Source organism: Argentina anserina, chromosome 5, assembly GCF_933775445.1.
Source record: "Argentina anserina chromosome 5, drPotAnse1.1, whole genome shotgun sequence".
Taxonomy (NCBI): domain Eukaryota; kingdom Viridiplantae; phylum Streptophyta; class Magnoliopsida; order Rosales; family Rosaceae; genus Argentina; species Argentina anserina.
The window spans coordinates 19,742,265-19,766,221 of NC_065876.1; the positions used below are offsets into that span (position 1 = coordinate 19,742,265).

Genomic DNA, 23,957 nt, shown 5'->3' on the forward strand with positions numbered 1-23,957 from the left:
AACCGAACAAAACCAAACTGACCCAAATAATCTAAAGTCAACGGTCAACAATCAACATCATCGTTTTAGAATATTTTTACTTTTATTAATTAAAAAATAAATAAAACTAAAGCCAAGATAAACCTAACCGATAAGAGTTCACCTCATGTGCTAAAATAAAGCATGCTCAATAAAAGCAAAAAGAAGAGAATTGCCTCAAGTCCTAGACCACCAAATGTTATAAAAAAAATTAAAAAAAAAAGAGCTACTAGTTTACTACACAACTACAAATCCGGCCATGTACCTTTGGTCCCCTTTTACCAAAAATAATAGCTAGTGCTACTAAAACCACACAATATTGCAGGCGCTTCCAAGGAAAGCCCTGTTCCAAAACCAACCAATATAAATCAGAATCTCGCATGCAACAAGTTACTAGCATGTCTTTTAGAAAGCTGAGGCAGAACATCACAAATTTTAATAAAATTAATATAGGCAACAAAGACTAGTCATTAATTGTTGTGTGCATGAGTAACAAGAGTTCCAACTATGGAATTTCCATATTCTAAAGCATTACAGAATACCAATAAAATTTAGGAGATACCTTTGTACAAAACCTTAACCGTGACTGCCTAATACTAGTACATCGATGGTGAAATTTTCTACTACTAAACATATTGCCTCTTTAGGATCACTAATTTATGTTACTATCCTTGCAATAATCTGTACTAGAGAAACAAAATAAATTTTCCTCGTCTCTAAGAGGTAAAAGGAAAAAAATCAAATTGTGACCCACCCTATTGTTGGCGTAGATGTCTTTTAACTCTGTCCAGAAAATTCAATGCCATCTTGTTGTATACCTGCTACCAAGTCAGGAGTTGTATTATCCATACAAAACAGGAAAAAAGATACAATAAGAAGCATGCACTCTGAATTTCAAGCCTTGTGTTATTCTGAGTGAGATACGTATGAACATTAACTAGAATCTTTATCTATTACATGTGCAGGAAATTGGGTCCTCTCTGACCTATCAGCAATCCATCCATATGGGTCTATATTCATTTGGCCATGAGTAGTAGCCTCAAAGATATCATATAGCTTCCTATCACTATAGTTGAACAAATACTAGTAAGCCAGGCGCAACATTCCTCACATATACAAATTAAGTACAGTTGAGAAGTATGAACAATGGAGGAGAAAGCCAACCAATACATCACAAAGATCTTAGAGAGGAACATCATATAACGAGAAAAAAAAAATATATATATATATATATATATCAACTGCGTAACAATGAGTTCATAAAATACGGAAAAATGCTTAGGATGATGGTTACTAATGCATGAGTTAAACATCTTCACCATATTTTGTGTGTCTCTAAGAACACAAGTTAAGAATCAGTTTTTCTCACAAATAAAAGCTACATAACATTATCTCTACAATCTCAAAATTTTGACATCATCATCTTAACAGTTAAATCTTCTACAAAATGAACAAAGAGACAAAAGGACCTCATCATTTAAGTAATTTGTTTACATATTAAGCACAGTATGGTGAAGATATGAGCATAAAGCTATGAGCCTCATCATTTAAGCATCATCTGTTACTATGTAGTAAAAACAAAGAGAGTCGAAATTAACCTGAGTTATAAAGCTATGAGCACCATTTAGACCCTCCTCCTCCCCAGTGTTAAACAAATATATAACCCTATTCTTAAATCCATGCACCCATTGCGAAACTCCTCGAGCAGGTTCCAAAATCAAGCTACACACAAACTGTAATCTCTAGGACCTCCTCTGAAACATGTTAACATAAGATCACCCCACCATATTCAGCTAGTGGTAGACTAAGCCAAAACCTTACACATGTACTTAATTGTACTTAACTAAAACTTCAATTTCCCATCACGGGTACTTATGCTTGAAACAAAGATCATAACTTCAACAACAACACCGAAAAAAGATACATACTTGGAGACTGAACAAAACAAAACAAAACAAAGCATACAGTGAGAAGACATTGTCAATGTGAGAAGAGAATTAGCTGCATACTTGGGCGAGATTCTCACAACAATGTGATTCAAATCCGAATACACAAGTGTCTTCCCCTTCCACTCTTCATATGATTCGCTCTAGTTTTCGCAACAAACCAATCCACCTCAACTTCCCAATCAGTCGTCATCTTAATCTCCTCGACTTCTGCCAATACATACTGAAAACCCAAGTCACCACCAAAAAAACTCCAAGAGAAATCAAAATAAAGGAGGAAAATAAATCCATTAGTAAAACATAAGTGTTAGAAAAATCAATAAGCATAACATTCCGGCTAAATTTTACATAACGACTCTATAACCCAATAAGCGGAAACCCCAAATCGTAAACCATAATATCGAGTTAGAAAAAAACTCGAATCCCTAACCCAAAAGCTCCAAATGGTAAACTCTAGTCGAAATCCTTGGCAGCTAGCATCGGTCTACAATGATGAACATTCCCAATCTAAATCACGAATCTCAAATACCAAAATAAACCAAATTCGAAACTATTGATTCATAGAGAAGCTTACCAGCATAGAATGAGAGCCTCGGGTTTGTACCTATCTAGCACCGACACTTCAGAGTGTCTGACACTGCCCGACACGGCCCGACATGTTGACCGACACGCCACCTACTGTTTTCGACACGCCACATCAGCATTTTGATTTTTTTTTTAAAATCTAAGCCCTAAGCCATAACATTAATTTTGAGAATCTGCTAGATGTGAAAAAGAAGAACATTAATATATATATATATTTTACACATTAATATATATTAAATTATATATAAATTTCCGTGTCGATGCCGTGTCGGGATCTAGGATTTTAAGATTTGCCGTGTCGCGGTGTCGCGCCGTGTTGATGTCGGTGCTACATAGGTTTGCACAAAGGTGGAGAAATATTGTTGTAGAGGTCGGGTTTGAACACCTCAGATTCGTAGAGACGCGGAGGGGAGGGATTTCTCATCTCTGCAAATCGGTGTTTGAGGTCTCTGGGTTAAAGCAAGAGACATTGGATTTTACCATTTTGGTGTTTGAGGTCTCTGTGTGTGAGAGAGAGAGAGAGAGAGAGAGAGAGAGAGAGGACAATTTAAGTTTAGGCTTTCTATGGATATAAAGGGTTCCATGTATAAATATGGCAGGGTAAGTAAAAATAAAGCACAATATGACGTTTACAAACGCCATAGATGTCACGGCGTTTGCCAAACGCCGTAGAACAACATTACCATAGAGAAACATCATGAATATAATTTGAATATGGAGACTCATAAATTTAATGGCTTTTTTTTTAGAAAACTGCCGTTAAATCAATTTTCAATGGCGTTTTTCAAAAAAGCCATGCTTAAAATGCCATTAAGGGCTATATGTGTACTAGGTTATGGGCGAGTCATCTGTGTCACAGGTTCTAAAAATCGCCGCCTAGGCGCCGGGAGGCCCTTGGCCGCCATGATTTTGTACTAAACGGCGGTGTTAGGCGGCTGGGCGTTTTTTTTTTAAGTTATGGATTTTGAGTTTGATTTGGATACAGAAGAAGTACTTGATTGATATGGAGAAGAAGAATTTGATGAGCTCTGAGGGAGTATGTTTGCAAGAATGCATTCCCGTTGTTTGAATTGTTTTTCTTATTTTCCAAAGAGTTGGTGAATTGTGTTTCTTATTATTGATTTTCGTAAGTTCATTGTTGTTGAATTGTATTTCTTTTTTCCCTAAGAGGGTAAGATCATTAGATCAATATTGTTGAACATTTCTAAGGATTAAGGATTAAGGATTAAGAACATATGTATTTTCAGTATTCTAGATATATATATTTTTACATTAATTTCATGCATTATATTCTTATTTTAATTGTATTTATATAATTATTTTATTGATAAAAAATTAAAATATATACAAAAATACAAATCCGATTAATCTCCAATTAATCCCTGATTAATCATCTGGGCGCTGGTTTTCAATTGTCCGCCCGATTAACGCCTAGCGTTTTTTATAACCATAATGCACGACATGAAAGTAGGAAGAGAAGAAAGAGGATATGCAACCCTAATTCAAAGGAGGAGAAGATAAGGCCAGCAATTATAAGAGGAAGTCCAAGCCGTGCACATTGATAAGCCATGCAAAAAATTAAGGAGAGAAGATATAGGAGAGAATTAAGGAAGGAAGAGTCCAACCTGCACATCCTTGAGATAAGGAGAGAGTGAGCAACAAATAATTAAGAAACAGATAAGGCATGGCATAAATTAAGGAAGAAAGAGAGAAGCCCTGAAGAGAGAAAAGAGAGAGAGAAGCCATTAAGGAGAGAATATCATGGCAAGGCAAATCAAGAGGAGACGAGAGAGACAAGCCGTAAGCGTTTTGAAGCAGCCCAAGTCTAGCCCAAAGCTGTGCAACCCTATCACCCTCACTCCTCTACATATACATGGCATTCTTACACAAAAAAAAAAAGATCACTTCTCCCACGCAAAAGAATAGCCAAAACTCTACCAAATTCTCTCCATATACACCTACAAAAATGAGCAGTCTCTCCACCACTTCATTCACATTTCCTACAACCACCTCACGGCCCTAGCGCTGAGCAGTACCATGTGACACTCCACCATCCACACCGAACAGTCCCCTTTGGAGCAGAGCCCACCAAAACCACTCCAAAGTGTGATTCTCGCAATCTTCACCCTTGTTTTATTGATCTTTGTAGTTTCATATTTACTTATCTATGAACAATTTGAGTTTGTGTTTACATTTAGTCTTTGGTATTGTATGTTGTTAATAGATTTCCTAATTTTATTTGATAATTAGAAAACAATTTACAGTCTTTATGTTATAACAATTTCTTTATTTGTGATTCAATTCAGGTGTTTTTCATTGCATTTATATGTTTTTAGATAATTTTCAGATATGTGCAACCGAATTTAGTGTTTGAATGCAATCTTTGTGAAAGTGTTTGGGTGCTATTTCATCTACCTATTTGGTTCACATCGATTCATGTCCTTTGTGTAGGTTCGGTTTGTATCAATTTAAAGGGTTAAATATTTTAGAAATTTGCATCTATTTCATGGTGAGTGACGCCTCCATGTTAACATGTCTCCCACAAAGATTTGTGCTTATATGTTTTCTTGTTTAACTTCTACACTGTGTGTTTTTGTAAACCGGTTAGCATAAAGTTTAGAATTCACGCTAAGTGAATCTTAAACGACTTAAGAAATCTTGCATGATTAGATAAGTCCGCTGAGGCACTAATTGTATCGGTGTCTAAAAATATGTAGCTGATTGTGTTGAGTGCGTAATTGAATATGATTGTGTAATTGTTATGTGTTAGGATTATAGGCTTGTTTTAGTGAAACTTTGCAAAACATGAGTCGATCATATAAATAATAGTTTATGTTTTATTTTTACGTAATAGTTAGATAAACAATTTTAAATCCCCTATTTATTTGTTAATATTTTTTAAGTTTAGAGTTCCCTTCAATTCTCCAGACTGAACAATCCATGCTTATTCTATTCTAATAATGACATTTTACACGGTTTATTATGTGACACTTCCGTGTCCCATCATGCCTTCGCTCCAAGAGCCCAAAAGGAAATTTTCTTACGTGTCGACACGACACTGGGTTATGCATCATGGTCACACCATTATCTTTTAAATCAACAAACGTTTGAAACAAAAATTACTGCACACCCTATGCACGTGAGATTTCATGATATGTTGGGCTCCGGTGAGTAGTGTCTATGGATGAGAAAGCATCAATCAACTCCCTTGGAGATGAAATCTAATCAAAATAGCTACTACATTCTTATAGAGTTTTAGACAAGATTGAAAATGAACTGGAAACCAGAACCTTATCACTGCAAAAGTGTAGATTGATACTGAAGACTTTGACACATATTAATGATATTAATTCTTCATTAGAGACTACAACCAATCGCACAGCTGGCTTCTGTACTTGAATCTCTTTGTTTGCTACCTATTGATTGTCCTTCGACAGAGCTGGACTTGAGATTTTAAGACCTAAGGCGGTATCCAAAAATGGTGTCCTCGTGTTTTAGTACAAAAAAACCTATAAATAATCTAGTATTGAATTAACCATTCATCTAAATTCAAAAAGTCATAATAATTATTTATATGCATCAATAATCAATTGCATTGGGGGAGAGAGTTAAAACAATTTAGAAAACTCGAATACCATGTTAAATATGACTCTTCTTACAATAAATGAAGATTACAGTTTTGTAGTGCGAGCATATAATTATAAGATCTACATGATTTGCATAATAAATATACAAGATCTGTGTGATTACCAATATACATTTAATTACTTGATTCCAAGTCTTGATTGGAGGAGGAGGATGAGTGGTTATCTTTAACATATTGAATATGTATGTATTCCTATATATCATAAAAAATAAAAAATAAAAAAGTTGGGCAAGGTTTTAGGGCCTGATGCAGCCGCTACTACAGCCTCACCTCAGGTCTGGGCCTATCTTTTGATCCCTCAGCTTGCACCATTTACCTAAAAACCTTGTTTTTCCCATGCTGATGACTAACCAATTCAAGCCACCAGAGAATTATGCACTCGCTGCATTCGAAAATGAATGCAAAACCAAAATTAAAGTTTCATGGGCATGTCTTTTGCCACCACCTGTGGATTGTACGCAGCTTACAAATGAAGCAGATCAAGAAAAAGTAGTTGTGAAAGAAAAAAAAACCTAGCTCCAATTGCTCTATAGGTTCTGATCATGAATCCAAGAACAACAATTAAGGTTAATGGCTTTAGTATATGACCTAATTAAGTTGCAAAACAATACTTGAAGAAGAATACTGATCGGGCACACGTAAAGTAAGCACCCATCTGATCCAGTTTCTCTCCCTCCTCTAAGTTGGTGGAGACCTTGGAGGAGGATCCTAATGTATGGCAAAGAGAAGCACCTCGAGAACAGTGTTCTCCGCCCCATCTTTAGTGTTGTTGGGGTGCTTCTCGTAGTTCCACACTCGTTGCTGCTCCTCCTAAGAAAGTCTTTGAAACTCCACCGTGTCGACAAAGTTCTGGTGGACTTGCTCTTCTTGTACTTCTCTCCCTCCTCCAATTTGGTAGAGATTTTGAAAGACCTTGATGGCAAAGAGAAGCACCGTGAAAACACAGATGTACGTGGGTTGTTCATGCTTCTTGATGGCCCACAGGTGCAAGTGGTTAAAGGCGGTGACTCTAACTCGTATAATTTCACCACAGTTATTGTTTCACTAAAACAAAACTAATACCGTCCCAAAAATATGTTGGGCTCTTGGAGCGAAGGCTCTCAGCAGAACGCTCCTCTATGGATCCCATTGTAAAAATATGTTTGGGATGAACTCCCTTACATAACTATATTATTCAAAATAAAAATTTCCTGAAATAAGTTCCAAGTATCAAAGCCATCTAGTCTGATGGGCAAGACATTTTAACTACATCCCGAACACAAGTCGCTGTAACTTTTCATACGTCATTACTACACCAACAACAGCAATGAAATGAAGCATAAGAATAACTCTTGTATTCAACGGTGCACCGGTGATCATCATTCTTCTACGAATGGTGTCAAATAGATAGGGAGCAAGGCCAACTCCATTTTGTGATGGCCCATCCAAGAACAAAGCTAGCAACAAGATTATCATGTAGTTTTAAAAGAAAAGGATGTTAGATGGATGTTCTGAAACACATGCAGACCACTTCATCCAAAACATTAAAAACAATTGCTTATCCTTAGATAAAACCATCAATAAATAGAATTTTGCAAGCACATAAAAGTACAAAGAGAACCAATCAAAGTACCATGATAGCCAAGTCAATCAATTTCTCATTTTACAATAACAACAATTTATGAGGTATACCAAGACCATACTGAGGTAACCGCATTGTCTTCCTTTGAAGGGAACATAGGGTCAGATCAAATGAAGGATTTCAGAATAGAGAAGGTAATGGCTTGATTCTTTTCATCTATGTGTCTTGAAAATATATATAGTAGCTATACAATTTAGATCCATGATCTTTAATATCTAAATCAGTTACAATTTCAATCTAATTCCATGACAGATTCATTCACAATCAATCACACAATTATGGAAATTGCAATATATAATCTTATAGATTAGGAATTACTGATATGAAGCTTTGGATTGTGCCTGGTGATAAGATTAGGAGCTGATTGTGCTTGTTGATAGGATTGAGAGCTAGAATGCTTAACACCAAAAAGAAAAAAGAAGAGAACATAGGGTCTTTGGTCGAAAATGGCATGGTACATGGACTAGCCACATACATTACTAGAACTGAAAAGAGCCAAAGAGGCTTTTCCAATGCCATTGGCAATGTCGATAACTGAGAGACTTTTAGGACTTAGGAGTAGAGATTGCGAGAGAGGAATTGTTTAAAGTACTGCCTCAATTACTATTTCTTAAGGGTAGTGCGACAGTAGCACCAAAACAAAGGCAAGAGTTGCTCAAAGAGCTTAGAACCAAGTGGTATCATGACTCAAAGGTGTAGTTTATAAACTGATCTTTGAGTACTTGGCAATTGCCCATATGTTTGGCTTTTGCAGAAATACCAACCTATCAATTTGTATCTCAATTTTTGTATATATGCAGATTTTCTTATATTTTCATCTTCTCAAACCAAAACTGATGAGCCAAAGATCAAAGAAAATAGAGTAAACAATTAAAGTGAACTTTCCATTGTTCTGCTATTGTCTATTATTATAATCTAATACAAATAACACACTAGAAAACCTTACAATCAAACAACCTAAATCGAGCAAGTGATTTTGCCATGCCCACAAAGTGTTCGAAGATATGTTACTGTAATAAATGTGAAGATACAAGCAACATCCCAACAAGAACAATGAGATCATGATTCAATTACGAAGAGAGAATAGAAACAAAGAGCCGGGTTAATACCTTTTGAGGTGATTGCGCATGAATTACTCGCGACGGCCGATTGCATCGTTTCGACCGGAGGCGCCGCCACCGCTGCAAGTTGAACACAACTTTCAGTCCTTGGTTACTACATCGCTCATAACCCTCACCCAACTTTCATATCAACTGCTAAGAAAATCAAGTGAGCTCTCTGATTCTATCAAAATCTAATAGGAAAGAGACCAGATTTCACAATTGGTTTTCTATTTATACCTAGGCCCCTAAACTCTTTCAAAATCCAACCATTAACGAAATATGTGAGAATGTTTACAGTTTTGAATACCATCATATTTTATTTAAAAATATAAATACCATTCAGATTTATGCATTCAGATTTATGCAGACTTTTTGAAATCCTTATTGAATACCATGGATTTTTTTTAAATATAACTCTCTCTCTCTCTCTCTCTCTGTCTTTGAACCTTGTTTCCTAAAGATTATGATTGAGATTCACACTGATTTCTATCTCTCTTCATTCTCTTAACGACCATGCATTTCACTTGATCAGGAATAACACATTAAGAGATTTGAGCTCAATGATTCCTAGAACCAAGGAGGAACTCCGGGAAATAAATGGCATCAACATGTAAGTCATGGCCGAGACTGACTCCGCCGCCGCCACCACAATGGAATGGCTCCGGAAAGACGACATGTTTCGTGCTTGGAATGCTCAGCCGTGTTTATCTCCAGGCTCTCTACATATTAGGGGTGGACACGGGTCCATTCGGTTCGGTTTTGGACAAAACCCATAACCCAACCCAAATTTTAAATTTGGTTCGGTTCGGTTCGGTTTTTCTATTTTAGAGACTGTGACCCACAACCCAACCCAACCCGTACGGTTCGGTTCGGTTCGGTTTTTTTTTTCAGTTTTACCCGTATGTAAAATATGTAATATTATATATTAATTTTAAAAGTATAAAATTTAACATAAAGATGAAAAACTAATAGTCTAATGATTATTTCATACCTAATTGACTTATGCCTCATCATTTAGCCCGTGGATCTGAAAAGCTCGCCGAGGCCCGCAAGCCTGATGGGTTTTTACCCGAAAACAACACTATTATGTCATAAGGGAAGACCCATTACCAATCTGCGAACACTAAAAGTCGTTTGCATATATGAAATCACCTAATTTTTGTCACCGATTATGTGCGGTCGCACCAAAAAATTCCATTTGGCAAAGTCCCGGTCAATGAGGATTTTAATGTCAAAATGCCTTTTTTCTTAACCATAAGTATGGACGATCAATCAATATCCAAATCGGACGAAATTTTTACGGGTTCCCTAAATATATATACTGATCACATCTGCTGGTGTCGATCGACCATATTTTGAACTGGAGTTATCGATTGCTGAAGTGTCCACTAATGTATCATACCTTTATATTAGATTTATAATAAAACTATCGCATTATGAAGCGACTATATGAAGTAAACTTTTAGGGATCGATCGACACCATCTGATGTGATCAGTATATATATTTAGTGACCATGTAAAAATTTCATCCAATTCGGACCTAGTTTGACCGTCAGAATTTCCGGTAAACTGAAAACACCACTAATTTGTCCTAAAGGAGAATCCATTATAAAGATGCGAGCGCCGAAAGCCGTTTGCATATCTGAAGTCACCTAATTTTTGTTACTTATCATGCGGGGTCGCACTGAAGAAATCTATTTGGCAAAGCCCCGGTCAATGAGGTTTTATTATGTGAAAACGCCTCTTTTTTTGTTGACCGTAGGTACAAACGGTCAAACCATGTCCAAAATGAACGAAATTTTTACGGGGTCCCTAAATATATATACCAATCACATCTGCTGGTGTCGATCGACCATATTTCAAATTAGAGTTGACGATCACCTAAGTGTCAACTAATGTATCATAACCTTTATATTAGGTTTAAAATAAAACTATCGCATTATGAAGCGACTATATGAAGGAAACTTTTAGGGATCGATCGACACCAGCCGATGTGATCGATATATATATTTAGTGACCCTATAAAAATTTCATCTAATTCGGACCTTATTTAACCGTCGGAATTTTTGGTAAATCGAAAACATCACTATTATGCCATAAGGGAGGACCTATTACAAATATGCGAACGCCGAAAGCCGTTTGCATATCTGAAATCACCTAATTTTTGTTATTTATCATGCGGGGTCGCACTGAAGAAATCTATTTGGCAAAGCCCCGGTCAATGAGGTTTTATTATGTGAAAACGCCTCTGTTTTTGTTGACCGTAGGTACGAACGGTCAAACCATGTCCAAAATGGACGAAATTTTTACGGGGTCCCTAAATATATATACCAATCACATCTGCTGGTGTGGATCGACCATATTTCGAATTAGAGTTGACGATCACCTAAGTGTCAACTAATGTATCATAACCTTTATATTAGGTTTAAAATAAAACTATCGCATTATGAAGCGACTATATGAAGGAAACTTCTAGGGATCGATCGATACCAGCCGATGTGATCGTTATATATATTTAGTGACCCTATAAAAATGTCATCCAATTCGGACCTCATTTAACCGTCGGAATTCTTGGTAAATCGAAAACATCACTATTATGCCATAAGGGAGGACCTATTACAAATATGCGAACGCCGAAAGCCATTTGCATATCTGAAATCACCTAATTTTTGTTACTTATCATGCGCGGTCACACTAAAGAAATATATTTGGCAAAGCCCCGGTCAATGGGGTTTCAATATGTCAAAACGCCTCTTTTCTAGTTAACCGTAGGTACGAACGGTCAAACCATGTCCAAAATGGACGAAATTTTTACGGGGTCCCTAAATATATATACCAATCACATCTGCTGGTGTCGATCGACCATATTTCGAATTAGAGTTGACGATCACCTAAGTGTCAACTAATGTATCATAACCTTTATATTAGGTTTAAAATAAAACTATCGCATTATGAAGCGACTATATGAAGGAAACTTCTAGGGATCGATCGACACCAGCTGATGTAATCGGTATATATATTTAGTGACCCTATAAAAATTTCATCCAATTCGGACCTCATTTAACCGTCAGAATTTTAGGTAAATCGAAAACACCACTATTATGCCATAAGGGAGGACCTATTACAAATATGCGAACGCCGAAAGCCGTTTGCATATCTGAAATCACCTAATTTTTGTTATCTATCATGCGCGGTCGCACTAAAAAAATATATTTGGGAAAGCCCCGGTCAATGGGGTTTCAATATGTGAAAACGCCTCTTTTTTAGTTAACCGTAGGTACGAACGGTCAAACCATGTCCAAAACGGACAAAATTTTTACGGGGTCCCTAAATATATATACCAATCACATCTGCTAGTGTCGATCGATCATATTTCGAATTAGAGTTGGCGATTTCCTAAGTGTCAACTAATGTATGATAACATTTATATTAGGTTTAAAATAAAACTATCGCATTATGAAGCGACTATATGAAGGAAACTTCTAGGGATCGATCGACACCAGCCGATGTAATCGGTATATATATTTAGTGACCCTATAAACATTTCATCCAATTCGGACCTCATTTAACCGTCAGAATTTTTGGTAAATCGAAAACACCACTATTATGCCATAAGGGAGGACCTATTACAAATATGCGAACGCCGAAAGCCGTTTGCATATCTGAAATCACCTAATTTTTGTTATCTATCATGCGCGGTCGCACTAAAAAAATATATTTGGGAAAGCCCCGGTCAATGGGGTTTCAATATGTGAAAACGCCTCTTTTTTAGTTAACCGTAGGTACGAACGGTCAAACCATGTCCAAAACGGACAAAATGTTTACGGGGTCCCTAAATATATATACCAATCACATCTGCTAGTGTCGATCGATCATATTTCGAATTAGAGTTGGCGATTTCCTAAGTGTCAACTAATGTATGATAACATTTATATTAGGTTTAAAATAAAACTATCGCATTATGAAGCGACTATATGAAGGAAACTTCTAGGGATCGATCGACACCAGCCGATGTAATCGGTATATATATTTAGTGACCCTATAAACATTTCATCCAATTCGGACCTCATTTAACCGTCAGAATTTTTGGTAAATCGAAAACACCACTATTATGCCATAAGGGAGGACCTATTACAAATATGCGAACGCCGAAAGCCGTTTGCATATCTGAAATCACCTAATTTTTTTTATCTATCATGCATGGTCGCACTAAAGAAATATATTTGGCAAAGCCCCGGTCAATAGGGTTTCAATATGTGAAAACGCCTCTTTTTTAGTTAACCGTAGGTACGGACGGTCAAACCATGTTCAAAACGGACGAAATTTTTACGGGGTCCCTAAATATATATACCAATCACATCTGCTGGTGTCGATCGATCATATTTCGAATTAGAGTTGGCGATTTCCTAAGTGTCAATTAATGTATCATAACATTTATATTAGGTTTAAAATAAAACTATCGCATTATGAAGGAAGTAAGACGGCTAAATAATGCGCTTCTTATACATTAGGTCAATTAGGTTAGAAATTATGTGCGGCTGTGAGGCCGACCACACTATTTTTTTATTAAAAAAAATAATAATGTAAAATTATAAATATGACAAAATGATGTCGTTTTGTAACGTTGACCATTGACTTCGGGTTGTTCGGGTCGGTTCGGTTTCTAAGGGACTGAACCCAAAACCCAACCCAAATAGAATCGGTTCGGTTCGGTTTTTTTATTTTCGGTTCGGTTTGATTCGGGTTTCGGTTTGTTCGGATTCGGTTTGGGTTCGGGTCCGGTTTTTTTCGCTTTTCGGGTTAATTTGTCCACCCCTAGTACATATGTCCCACTAGAGAGTTGGCTATTCAGGTTGAGTTTTTGAACTAAGTTGCTTACTTTTTTTTGTTTCCAATTTGATGAGATTGAGATGTTTTGAGTGTCTAAATTTTTGAATGTGGCAGAATATGGAGGTTCTTAATAAAATGGGGAAATACACTGGTGTAACTGCATGATGTGTTTCCCCTTCTGATAGGGACATGAATGCACCTTCGCCTAATTTCCGTGCCCCGATATCGGCACAAATTGTGATTGGAACTCAACTGGTACCATCAAGAGATGCATGTCAGTGAAGAATCTGGGTATGAGCCGCGTGAAGATCCTTGTTTTCGATCACATGCTGGATGAGGTAAGCTGAATTAGGGTGATTCCATGTTCTCCCAGGTTGTAGTGAAAGAAATCAATTGTTTTACGCCACAGATTTAGCCTTTGGGATAATTGGTCAATTTTATGTCTTTGCTTATGGTTTCATGTTGTTAAGCATCGTTTGTTCATGAATTTTGAGCATCATCAGCGGTGGCGGATCATGGATGGGTGCTTGAAACCAGTGGCGGATTTAGAATTGTAATCAAGGGAGGGTTTGAAATTTGGTCAAACGGCAAAAATTTTTTTTTTTACAATGTACACAAAAGATGAGATTCAACTAATGTACACAAAATACTCAGTGATTCACACTTTTGAACATATTGTTTTACATTATATGCATCAAAATACCTCCAAGCATATGTATTCGAGGGTGGATGGAAAGCAAATGCAGAAATCCAAAAATCTCAAATGGAAAATCTCCAATTTGATCTATCATGCTGGAGGAGTGGAGGCCGCGCATAACTTCTTGGTGGAATGGTAGAGTGAGCCTAATCCCAAGTGCGATCTATCACTCTAATTGAAGAATTATGTTTTATTTTTTAGGGTTAGGGATTTAATTTTGGGGAAAAAAGAAGAGGGAATAAACATAGAGTGGGAAGAAGACGAAAAAAGAAAAAAATGGGTCGTCCGTGTGAGATTGGAGAGGTTGGTGTGGAAGGAGATTAGGTGTGGGTGAATGTATGTGTGGGTGTTGGTGGGGAGATTGAGTGTGGGAGAGAGTAGGGGATGCTACAATTAAAAAAACTAATACTAGTTTTTTGTTTTTCTGATTGGCTTGGGAGCATCACTAACCTTGTGAAAGGATCCGCCCTTGATCCACAGTTGTTTGATATTTTATTGGTGTTGCATTTTTTGCATAATAATTTATGTTTTTTTATTATGTGCTGACTGCATGTTGATGAGCACATTATATATCATATTATTCTCCCTTGTTTATATTTGTTAGTAACTTATTTTTATTAGTTTGAGTCATTTAGTTTGATATTGTTTCCTTAAAGTGTTTGTCCTACATTAATAAAATGTTAAAGATATTGAAAAAATTTATCTATATTCATATGATAAATTGAGTCATTGATTTAACACAAGTGTTTTTTCCTTTTAATAAGCAAATGAGTTCACCACATTCTTTTTGTTCCCAAAATATGTGTAACCTATAATTAATGGAATGCATTTTCATTGCATTAAGTGTGTTGTATTGAAAATATTACCTTAGCCATCAATTTTTTTTTTTACTTTTGCTTGTTTGATTCATAGGTACGTATGGAAGCTAACTAGAGGATGAAGGATGCATGAGACAATCTCCCATGAAATAAGGTGGCTAGAAGCAAGCTTGCATGAAAGAAGGAATCAACTCTTCACTCTTTCAAAGATTGTGTTCTTAGCATTCATCTTTTCTACATGGAAATGAGAGAGATGACAAATGAAATATGATGAAAAGAGGAGTGAAGTATAGAAGCATTTATGAGTGAAGACATATTGCCATCAAGCTTGAGATTTTTGAAAGAGGGAAGATCTTTGTTTGCCTATAAATAGATGTTGTTTCAAGAGATAAGAGAGCCGGGAGAGTGAGGAGAATTTAAGAGATACATTGTTGCTCTTTGTTCTTCCCTTTCCTTAGCTACTTTTACTATGTTGCATTTTATAGTTTTGAGCATGTTTTTAATTTGTATTATGTATTACTAAATTTTCTTAACTAAGGTTAAGTAGGAAACCACATTATGAAGTAAGTTTTATTCAATTATCTATTAATTCCCATAATCATATATTCTATGCCTATGACTCTTGCTTCAATATGTATTAATAAAATCTTTATTCCTTTCACCTCTAATGTCATGTATTTTTGGTAATTCAGAAGTCACTTTTATTAATACATTCTTAGTTTTGTATCATATTATTGTGAAATCCTTTGATCTATTGTCATTCAAATGAACTTGTTTCACATCTGATGCTTAACAATTACTTTGATCTTTTGTAGTTTCAATAAGTTTGTGTACATGTGATGCTTTGGTGTTCATAATTAAGAAGCGAAGAAGAGTCTACATTAGAATTAATTCATGTGTTCTTTATTGTTAAATCTTGAGAAAACAGTAGATTGATTTGAGATTGCTACTCCTAATTGAGAATTAGCAGATAATATATTGAGACTTATTGATTAATGTGGTGGAATTTGATACCTTAGTTACTTCGTTATCAAGGTAATCTTTATCTCTTTATCTTTATTTTAGCTACATCATAACCAACTTTTATTCAACTAGGCATTAGTGTTAAATTAATTTATATTTGATTAGTTTTTCCTAATATCATACATTCCTTGTGGGTTCGATCTCGCTCTTGCATTTCTGTGCTACAATAGATTTGTGCGTTTGCAAGTAACATTTTAAGACACATCACCTGTATATATGTATGAGCAGGATGACTTCCAAGATGATTCTTTAAGGATAAAGAGGGACAAAGAGAAAGTTAGCCCCAACTGCGAGGAATTTTTTAGTCCTCATGGCAAACCACGTTGCAATGCTAGTGGTACTCCATTCCAATCACCATTTAACACTTACAATTTAATTTAAGAAAATCATATTTAAGCTATTTTATCAAAGACTATTTTAGGTTTCTTTCTAAAACCCTATATTTTAAACCTTAAACCCTAAACCTATACTCTAAAACCCTATACCCTAAACTCTAAACTCTAAAACCGAAATTCTAGTTCAAAATTATCAATACTCATGACGGTCATTTCACAAATAATAAAAATATATAAAATTATAATTTTGGTGTAATAAATTCATGTGTCAAAATATAACAGGTGAGGATGACCACTGGATATTACCACGTGGTTCTCCGAGAGCACTGAATAATTTTTCACCAACTGCCGGGTTGTAAACTATGTTTGAACTTCTACTGTGTTGGGAAGTTTATTGCATGATTTACATTATCTATTAGTGAGATCACCCCATTTTTGTGGTTAAGCAAATCAACTGTTGTCATTACTACCCATTTCCTTTATCACTCATTGATTGAGGGTAAAATTCTAAGGTATTGACAGTATCAGAAATGAGAGAGTTTGTCATAATTATCTCTTTCGTTGCTTCGTAAATGCACGATAAGACTAAAGAACACTGATTTAATGCCGTGATTAGATCACAACTGCTTGAACTGGGCTGTTTTTTGTTTATCACATTATTTACATATATGGATATAGTATTTAAGTTTAGAGAGTTGTATGGAATTGTGGTTGAATGCTTTCTTGTTGTGCTTCTTTTTAGGTTCTTCTGTTTTCAGCAACTTTAATGATAGTCACAAATTTTGTCTCAAGGGTTGTGAAACGTGGTAGCAATCAACTTTTTGTCAAGAAAGAAGAGCTATCTTTGGAGGGTGTTAAGCAGTACAAGGTGTACTGTCCTGATGAACTGAGCAAGATTGAGGTTATCAAAACAAAAAAAATTTGACATGGGAGAAAAATTAGGACAGAGGATTATATTTGTTCGGACAAAAAATAGTGCAAGAATGTTGTATCAAGAACTTTCCAAAGATGGTTATGCGGTTACTTCTATTCGAGGTGCACTCAAAGAGTTTAAAGAGGGTTTAACCCAAGTTCTCATTTCAACTGATGTACTTGCTAGAGGCTTTGACCAACAACAAGTGCATGCTTTATCTCCTTTCTTTTTCTATTATAGCTTTTATGCCTCACAAAATTTATATGCTAACATGACACCTTTTATAGATTAATTGTGTTGTCAATTATGATCTTCCGGTCAAATATTTACCTGGTCCCCGGTCGCAACCTTTAGAACCTGATTATGAGGTGTACCTGCATAGAATTGGCAGGGCAGGGCGTTTCGGTCGCAAGGGTAATTTTCTGATTCCTAAACCTGTTATATGGACTGTTCAATTAATAGAATAAATGTTACTTACCATATAATATTAGGACTGCTACACAAAAATATGTACATATATGTTTGCACACACACTAGGTTGGCTGGAAGTGCAATTATTTTAAGGGATTTAGAGAAAGGACTTTTCAGAGGGGAATCACGGGTGTTCATGTAGTTTTCAGTGCCTGCTACATATCTCATCTTTTCACATCACAAATTGAGAGGGAGGAGTATGAACTTTATAGGAAGACAGTCTGTTCAGTAGTGCGTGTGAATGCAACTTTTGTTTATTTTTTATTTTCCTTGTGGGACAAGCACTTAATAAGTCGAACCTGTTGTTGATAACCGGCTTCTATGGAAGCAGATATTGACCTTAGTGGCTTGTATATGGGTTTTCAAAACTTGTTGGGTTGTATTAATGTGCTGGTTCTTCTATTTGATACTTGGGCAGAACCTCCTATTGATCATCATTGTGATTGGCGGTCATTGTTCTTGGCACTTTTGTTGAGCTTAGTTCAATCGCTCTATTCTCTGGAGGTAGATCTTTTGAAATTGGGGTGGTTTTTACCTTGAAGGATTGCATGATTTGCATCTGAAGTCAATACCTCTGACTCACTTGGCTGATCTGCTAGTTGGGTTATTGGCAATTGTGAAGATAAGTGATAGAAACTTAGCTTCAGTGAGATGTTGTATGTTGTATGTTACACATCTATTACTTCAGACACTAATGCTCCAAAAGCATCTCTCTTTAAAAGAGATGCAACGTTTACAGTTTTCTCATGTGCACTTATCAGGCTTTTTCATTCAGACAGTTTTTTGTTGTATAAATATTTTGCATTGATATCTAAAACTGGAGACGTTGACCAACTGTCGTATATATATGTAAATCTGCAGGAACTATATTTAACTTGATTTGCGAGGATAATGATGAGTTGGTCATGTCAAAAGTCGAGCATTATTTTGGCATTCAAGTACCAGAGGTAACTACTCGTGCCCTTCCTTTTACATAAACAAAATAACACATATTCACATAGATAAATAACAAGACACTAAGGTCTAAGATGAAATAAGTGACACACTTAATAAAAGAGACAAGCTAAAGATATGCAAGACTTAGTTGATGAAAAGAGAGTGAAGTTCAAAACACATTGGTAAGAGAGCTATGCTCTCTATTTATAGGCAAACGAAACAGGAGGCTTATGGAAACCTACGAACCAGCTGATCAAGACAGCTCACTCTAACCAACCCAAGAGACACAAAGAACTTAACAAAACTATATGAAAACCATGGTTGAAAACCAATTGGTTTTTACAATGTTCAAACAAGATGAATCAAAACAAGACAATAAATAAGGACACAAAAGATTTACAGAGGACACGAAATAATATAGTAATTGATTCAAGGACAAGAGAATCGTAAACTAAGATATTTAATTTCTAACAATCAGTGGGAACACAATCCTCAAAATAGGCATGATTTTAAGGAAGAGTTGGTAAGCAAAGCAAATGAGTATGCAGATGCATGAATCATGAACATATTAGTTGGTAAGCAATGCATATGTAAGATGATGCATGAAGAAATATAAAAAATGATGATGTTGAAATCGAAATACTGAGAAACATCTAGGATGAAAACCAGGTTTGTCATCCTGTATGAGAAAACATGAAATGCATATGCGTGCTTTTACCTTGGGCCATGATACTTAAATGAAAGTTGTGTTTTGTCCTTAAGAAGGATTGCCAATAAACTTGTACCTACAATTTGCCCCATTGGCACTGCTTGAAAAAACATAACTTCGCTTGCACATCCAAACTTATAAAGAACATGTGAAAAATCACATAAATGATTATGGTATATATTCTGATCATAAGACCACAAACAAGAGATATTATATATCATGATCATAAGACCACAAACAAGAGACAACATATATAACATCATTATCCACAAGACGCATAATATTCTCCCCAACAAGAGATATTATATATCAACATCATCCACAACATCCATACTATTCTCCCCTTTTTGTCAGGAAGTGACAAAGAAAATCATAGCATAAAGGCTCAACGACACCGCAACCACTGAAGAAATAGCCGAGAATGAAAAGTGGAATTAAAGAATAAGCACTCTTATCCTCACCAAGAAACCAGGCAAGAGCCACCCCCAAAAATGTATAACAACATAGGTAATGGGGTAAGGTCAATATATCTCATAAACAAAGATAACAATAGTAAACACAATATGAGCATCACGACAAACAAGAGGAGAATGAAGATGCGACATTAATCATGAGTACATCAAGAGTTCATGTCGAGGGATGCAAACACACATTTGTATCTTGTGCATGCAACTGAAACATTGGATTCATAAGAAGAGATCTCTTTGAAAATGGGAGTAGGGCTCTGAGAGGGTGTGATGTCATAATCAACCAGATTGGCCTTGGCCTTGGAGGGAAACAAGGCAGCCAAAACATCAAAGACGCACGGAAGCTTGAGTGAAACATCTTGGTTTCTCTTGATATGATGTCATACCAGAGTAAGAGGAACCAAACCATAGGAGAAAACTCCAAGGAGATACAATAGATAGTTTGCTCAACATGATTGTCTGCTTCTTCCTCTCAAATCCCAAAACTTATCAGATGATGGAATAGATCTCTGCAATCCTTGATGACATGATGTTTGAGAGGACCATCATTCCTTTCAACGAGAAGAGAATAAATTGACCAATTCTCATAGATGAGAGAGTGGTACAGTTAAACACAGCATGCAAAGGCATATGATGCAACATGATTTGTTGTTACAGAGAACTTTATGAAGTGCAAACTCACACACACAAAAGATCGGCTACTTAATCTCAACTCTCTGAGCAAGTAGGCGGCTTGTTACCTCTTGTATCACATAGAGACAACCCCTTGTTCATGGAATCAACATATAACATAGAAACAAATGTACCAAAAGTACTCATACACCAAGAAGTACCTTTTTCCAAAAAATTTGACAACCTTAGTTTTAAAGAAATTTGATGAATGTGTGCAACATAGAAATTTCAATTTCTCCCCCTAAGAATATGCCTAGGAAATAAAGAGCTTTTGTACAAATATAAGAACAAAAAGACAAATAAGGAGAAAGGTAACTAGTCACACAACCTCACATACAATTACTTTTCTCATCCCTTGATCTTGTAGGTAGTCAAAGCATAGACTCACAAAGTAAAAAACCTTAATCCAAAAACTCGTTCAAAAACACTTATTAGAACAACATGCAAGTGTGACAGATTGTAAGCATAGACATGTTCCTTTCTCACAAGCACAATTAACAGAGTGAAAGTGTAAAGTGTGTAGAATAAATCATGGAATTTATATGACCAAACACTTAAGTGAGATGAGATTGCCTGTATCAGGATAACAAAGATCACTACCATCCTTATATCACCAAAACTTAGTCACATCTTACTGGCTCCATACAAAGAATAAACTTGAGGCACTATGAGCCTTCTTTTTGTTTAGAGCCAAACTGGTCATTCGTCCTCATATGGTTGATATAAATTTTTTTCATGAATGATCAAGTATGATCTCACAAACCCCATCGAAAGATAGAATATAATCCAGGAATCCTGATCAGTCTATGTAGCAGACATGTCATCAATGACTCCCAAGTCAGATGACTTTAGGGCATTAAGCATAACAAAGATGCTCCAAGGATAAGACATCCAGACATTAAGATCAGAAAGCAGCAATTTTGTTCATTAAGTGATATGACATAAAATAACATCCACCGGGGTGACCAAGGCATTCACATTTCTGCTCACCCCTGGTACGTTGTGCGACCAGGACATGATTGCTCTGAATACCCTGGCCAAAGAGATTATAACAGGCAAACATACCACCGGGGTGACCAAACCATTCATATTTCTGCCCACTCTTGGTACGTTGTGCGACCAAGACATGGTTACTTAGAATAGCCTGGCCAAGAACTAGTGCAACCTCATCACCATTAAGAACTTATAGGTCAAAGATATCTCACATAACCATCTAAGTGATGCATATAAGAGTTCTATTTCAAGTGCGGTGAGAAAGTGACCACGGTCTTCTGCAAAGCTATTAAGAATAGATGCACACAAACAAGCTGACTAAAGAATGTTCCATACCAAGTATGCAAGGATATTTACTTAGGTCAAGTTCAAGGACTACCTAGAGATAACAACTTACCCTTGTATCATGATTGTAGCATATAAAGAATCTCTACGAGCATAACACAAATATATACATTTTTTTTCTTTAAATGAACTTTAAACATGCTCATAAACTAAGAACAAACATATATATGTCGTGGGAGGTTCTAAACCATGTCACATACACCAATGACCATTTTAAGAGGACAAAACAAAAGTTGTCAAGAAGATTTTGAAAAAAATTACACATTGTTTCTCAATAGGCATACATCACAACCAATCAATAACTGACGCAATAATACTTAATCACAAAAATTTAGTCCAATAATGCAACAAGGATTTTAGAGACAGTTAGGCCAAAGTATTATCACAAGAAAGGTGATAGAGTACCTGATTGAAATCTCGAGTCAGCCAAGATGAGCTTGATCCTCAATAGATGCATGCAACAACTTGTTGTAGCAATGTCCCCCACATGTCCGGCAGATAGAAGGATAGGTATGATCTTATCAATATACTCCCCCTCAAAATCATTTGCAAACAGGTCATCCATCGAGGCAAATGACGAACCAAAGTCACTGTGCATGTTGTCATCCTTACTAACAACACCAAATAAACACACGAAACAACATCAGTGAGTAGAGTCATCTACATGACGATGATGAAGAACATCGAGGAACTCCCCTTACAAAGCAACCTCATCAGTAGAGTGATCACCAGAATGAACAATGTTTAAGACATCTTTCTTCAAGTCAATAATTTCAGCTGAAAGATGAGCATGAAGGGCATCAATGGAGGAGGTAAGTTGTTGGAAAAGATCCGGGCAAAGATAGGTAAATTCCTACGGTTCCACATATTCCTTTGCTTGGGCAAAAAATCTTGTTACAGTAGCTGCATCTACCTTTGTCACTGAAGGCCCCAAAACATCATGTTTCCAAGTGCTAACACTAGAGTCATAGCAAAGTCTGGTGATCAAACTGTGAAACATAATTGGACTAGCAACTTGATGGCGCTGTGTCAGAGAATCTTTCTCAATAGAGTCAATGATTTCGCTGGAAAGAGAGGGCGACCTTGATCGAGGTACAGGATAATAGTAGCCTCTTGATGAAGGACCTTACTTGTTTGGGAAGTAGGATACAAGAGGGAATGAACAAGAAAGCCCAAAGCTTTTGGCATGTTGAGTCATATGACAACTTATGAGAATGGACTCAGAAATTTGAGAAGCTGGAGAAACCGAATACAATTTAGCTGCAATATCATCAGCCACACCACAAATAACCGGGCTAGCACGTGCTCAAAGCATCATTTCCAAAAAGGTCTTCAACTCCTTAGTTTGGGCAGCACAAAGACTCCTCGATCTCTTTGACATTAGTAATACCCATAATGTACTTATTCTCAGGCTTGAGAAAAATCTCATAGACTTTGCAATGAGCAAGAGACTTGGAAATGAGTAAAAGACATGACAATGGGGATTCCACCATGAAGGAGAATTACTGGAGTAGAAGCATCATAACCCATGCTTGGGTTCTAGTGTCAAGAAAAGTATAGCAAAGTACTCATAGTGGAAGATCCAAAGAGCAGTCCTCGGACATATACCGAAGAATAGTCAAATTTCTGCTATCTTGTAAAATGAGAGGTGTATTTGATCTGAGTGAGGAAGTGAGAAACCCCATAGCCTTGTATCATTCTTTTTTCACCCTAACCAAAATGTACATCTCTGTATCAAGGATAGACATAACAACTCGCATTCTTGAAGGTGAAAACCTTTAACACCCCATCACGGCATTATAGACACAAGAACAAGATAGAAATTAGCC

General features: G+C 36.3%; 1 pseudogene; it reads left to right on the forward strand.

Annotated features, from left to right (window-relative positions):
- The first annotated feature begins 9,516 nt into the window (after nucleotides 1–9,516).
- On the forward strand, nucleotides 9,517–19,498 carry LOC126795680 (DEAD-box ATP-dependent RNA helicase 38-like; annotated as a pseudogene).
- Nucleotides 19,499–23,957: the final 4,459 nt, after the last annotated feature.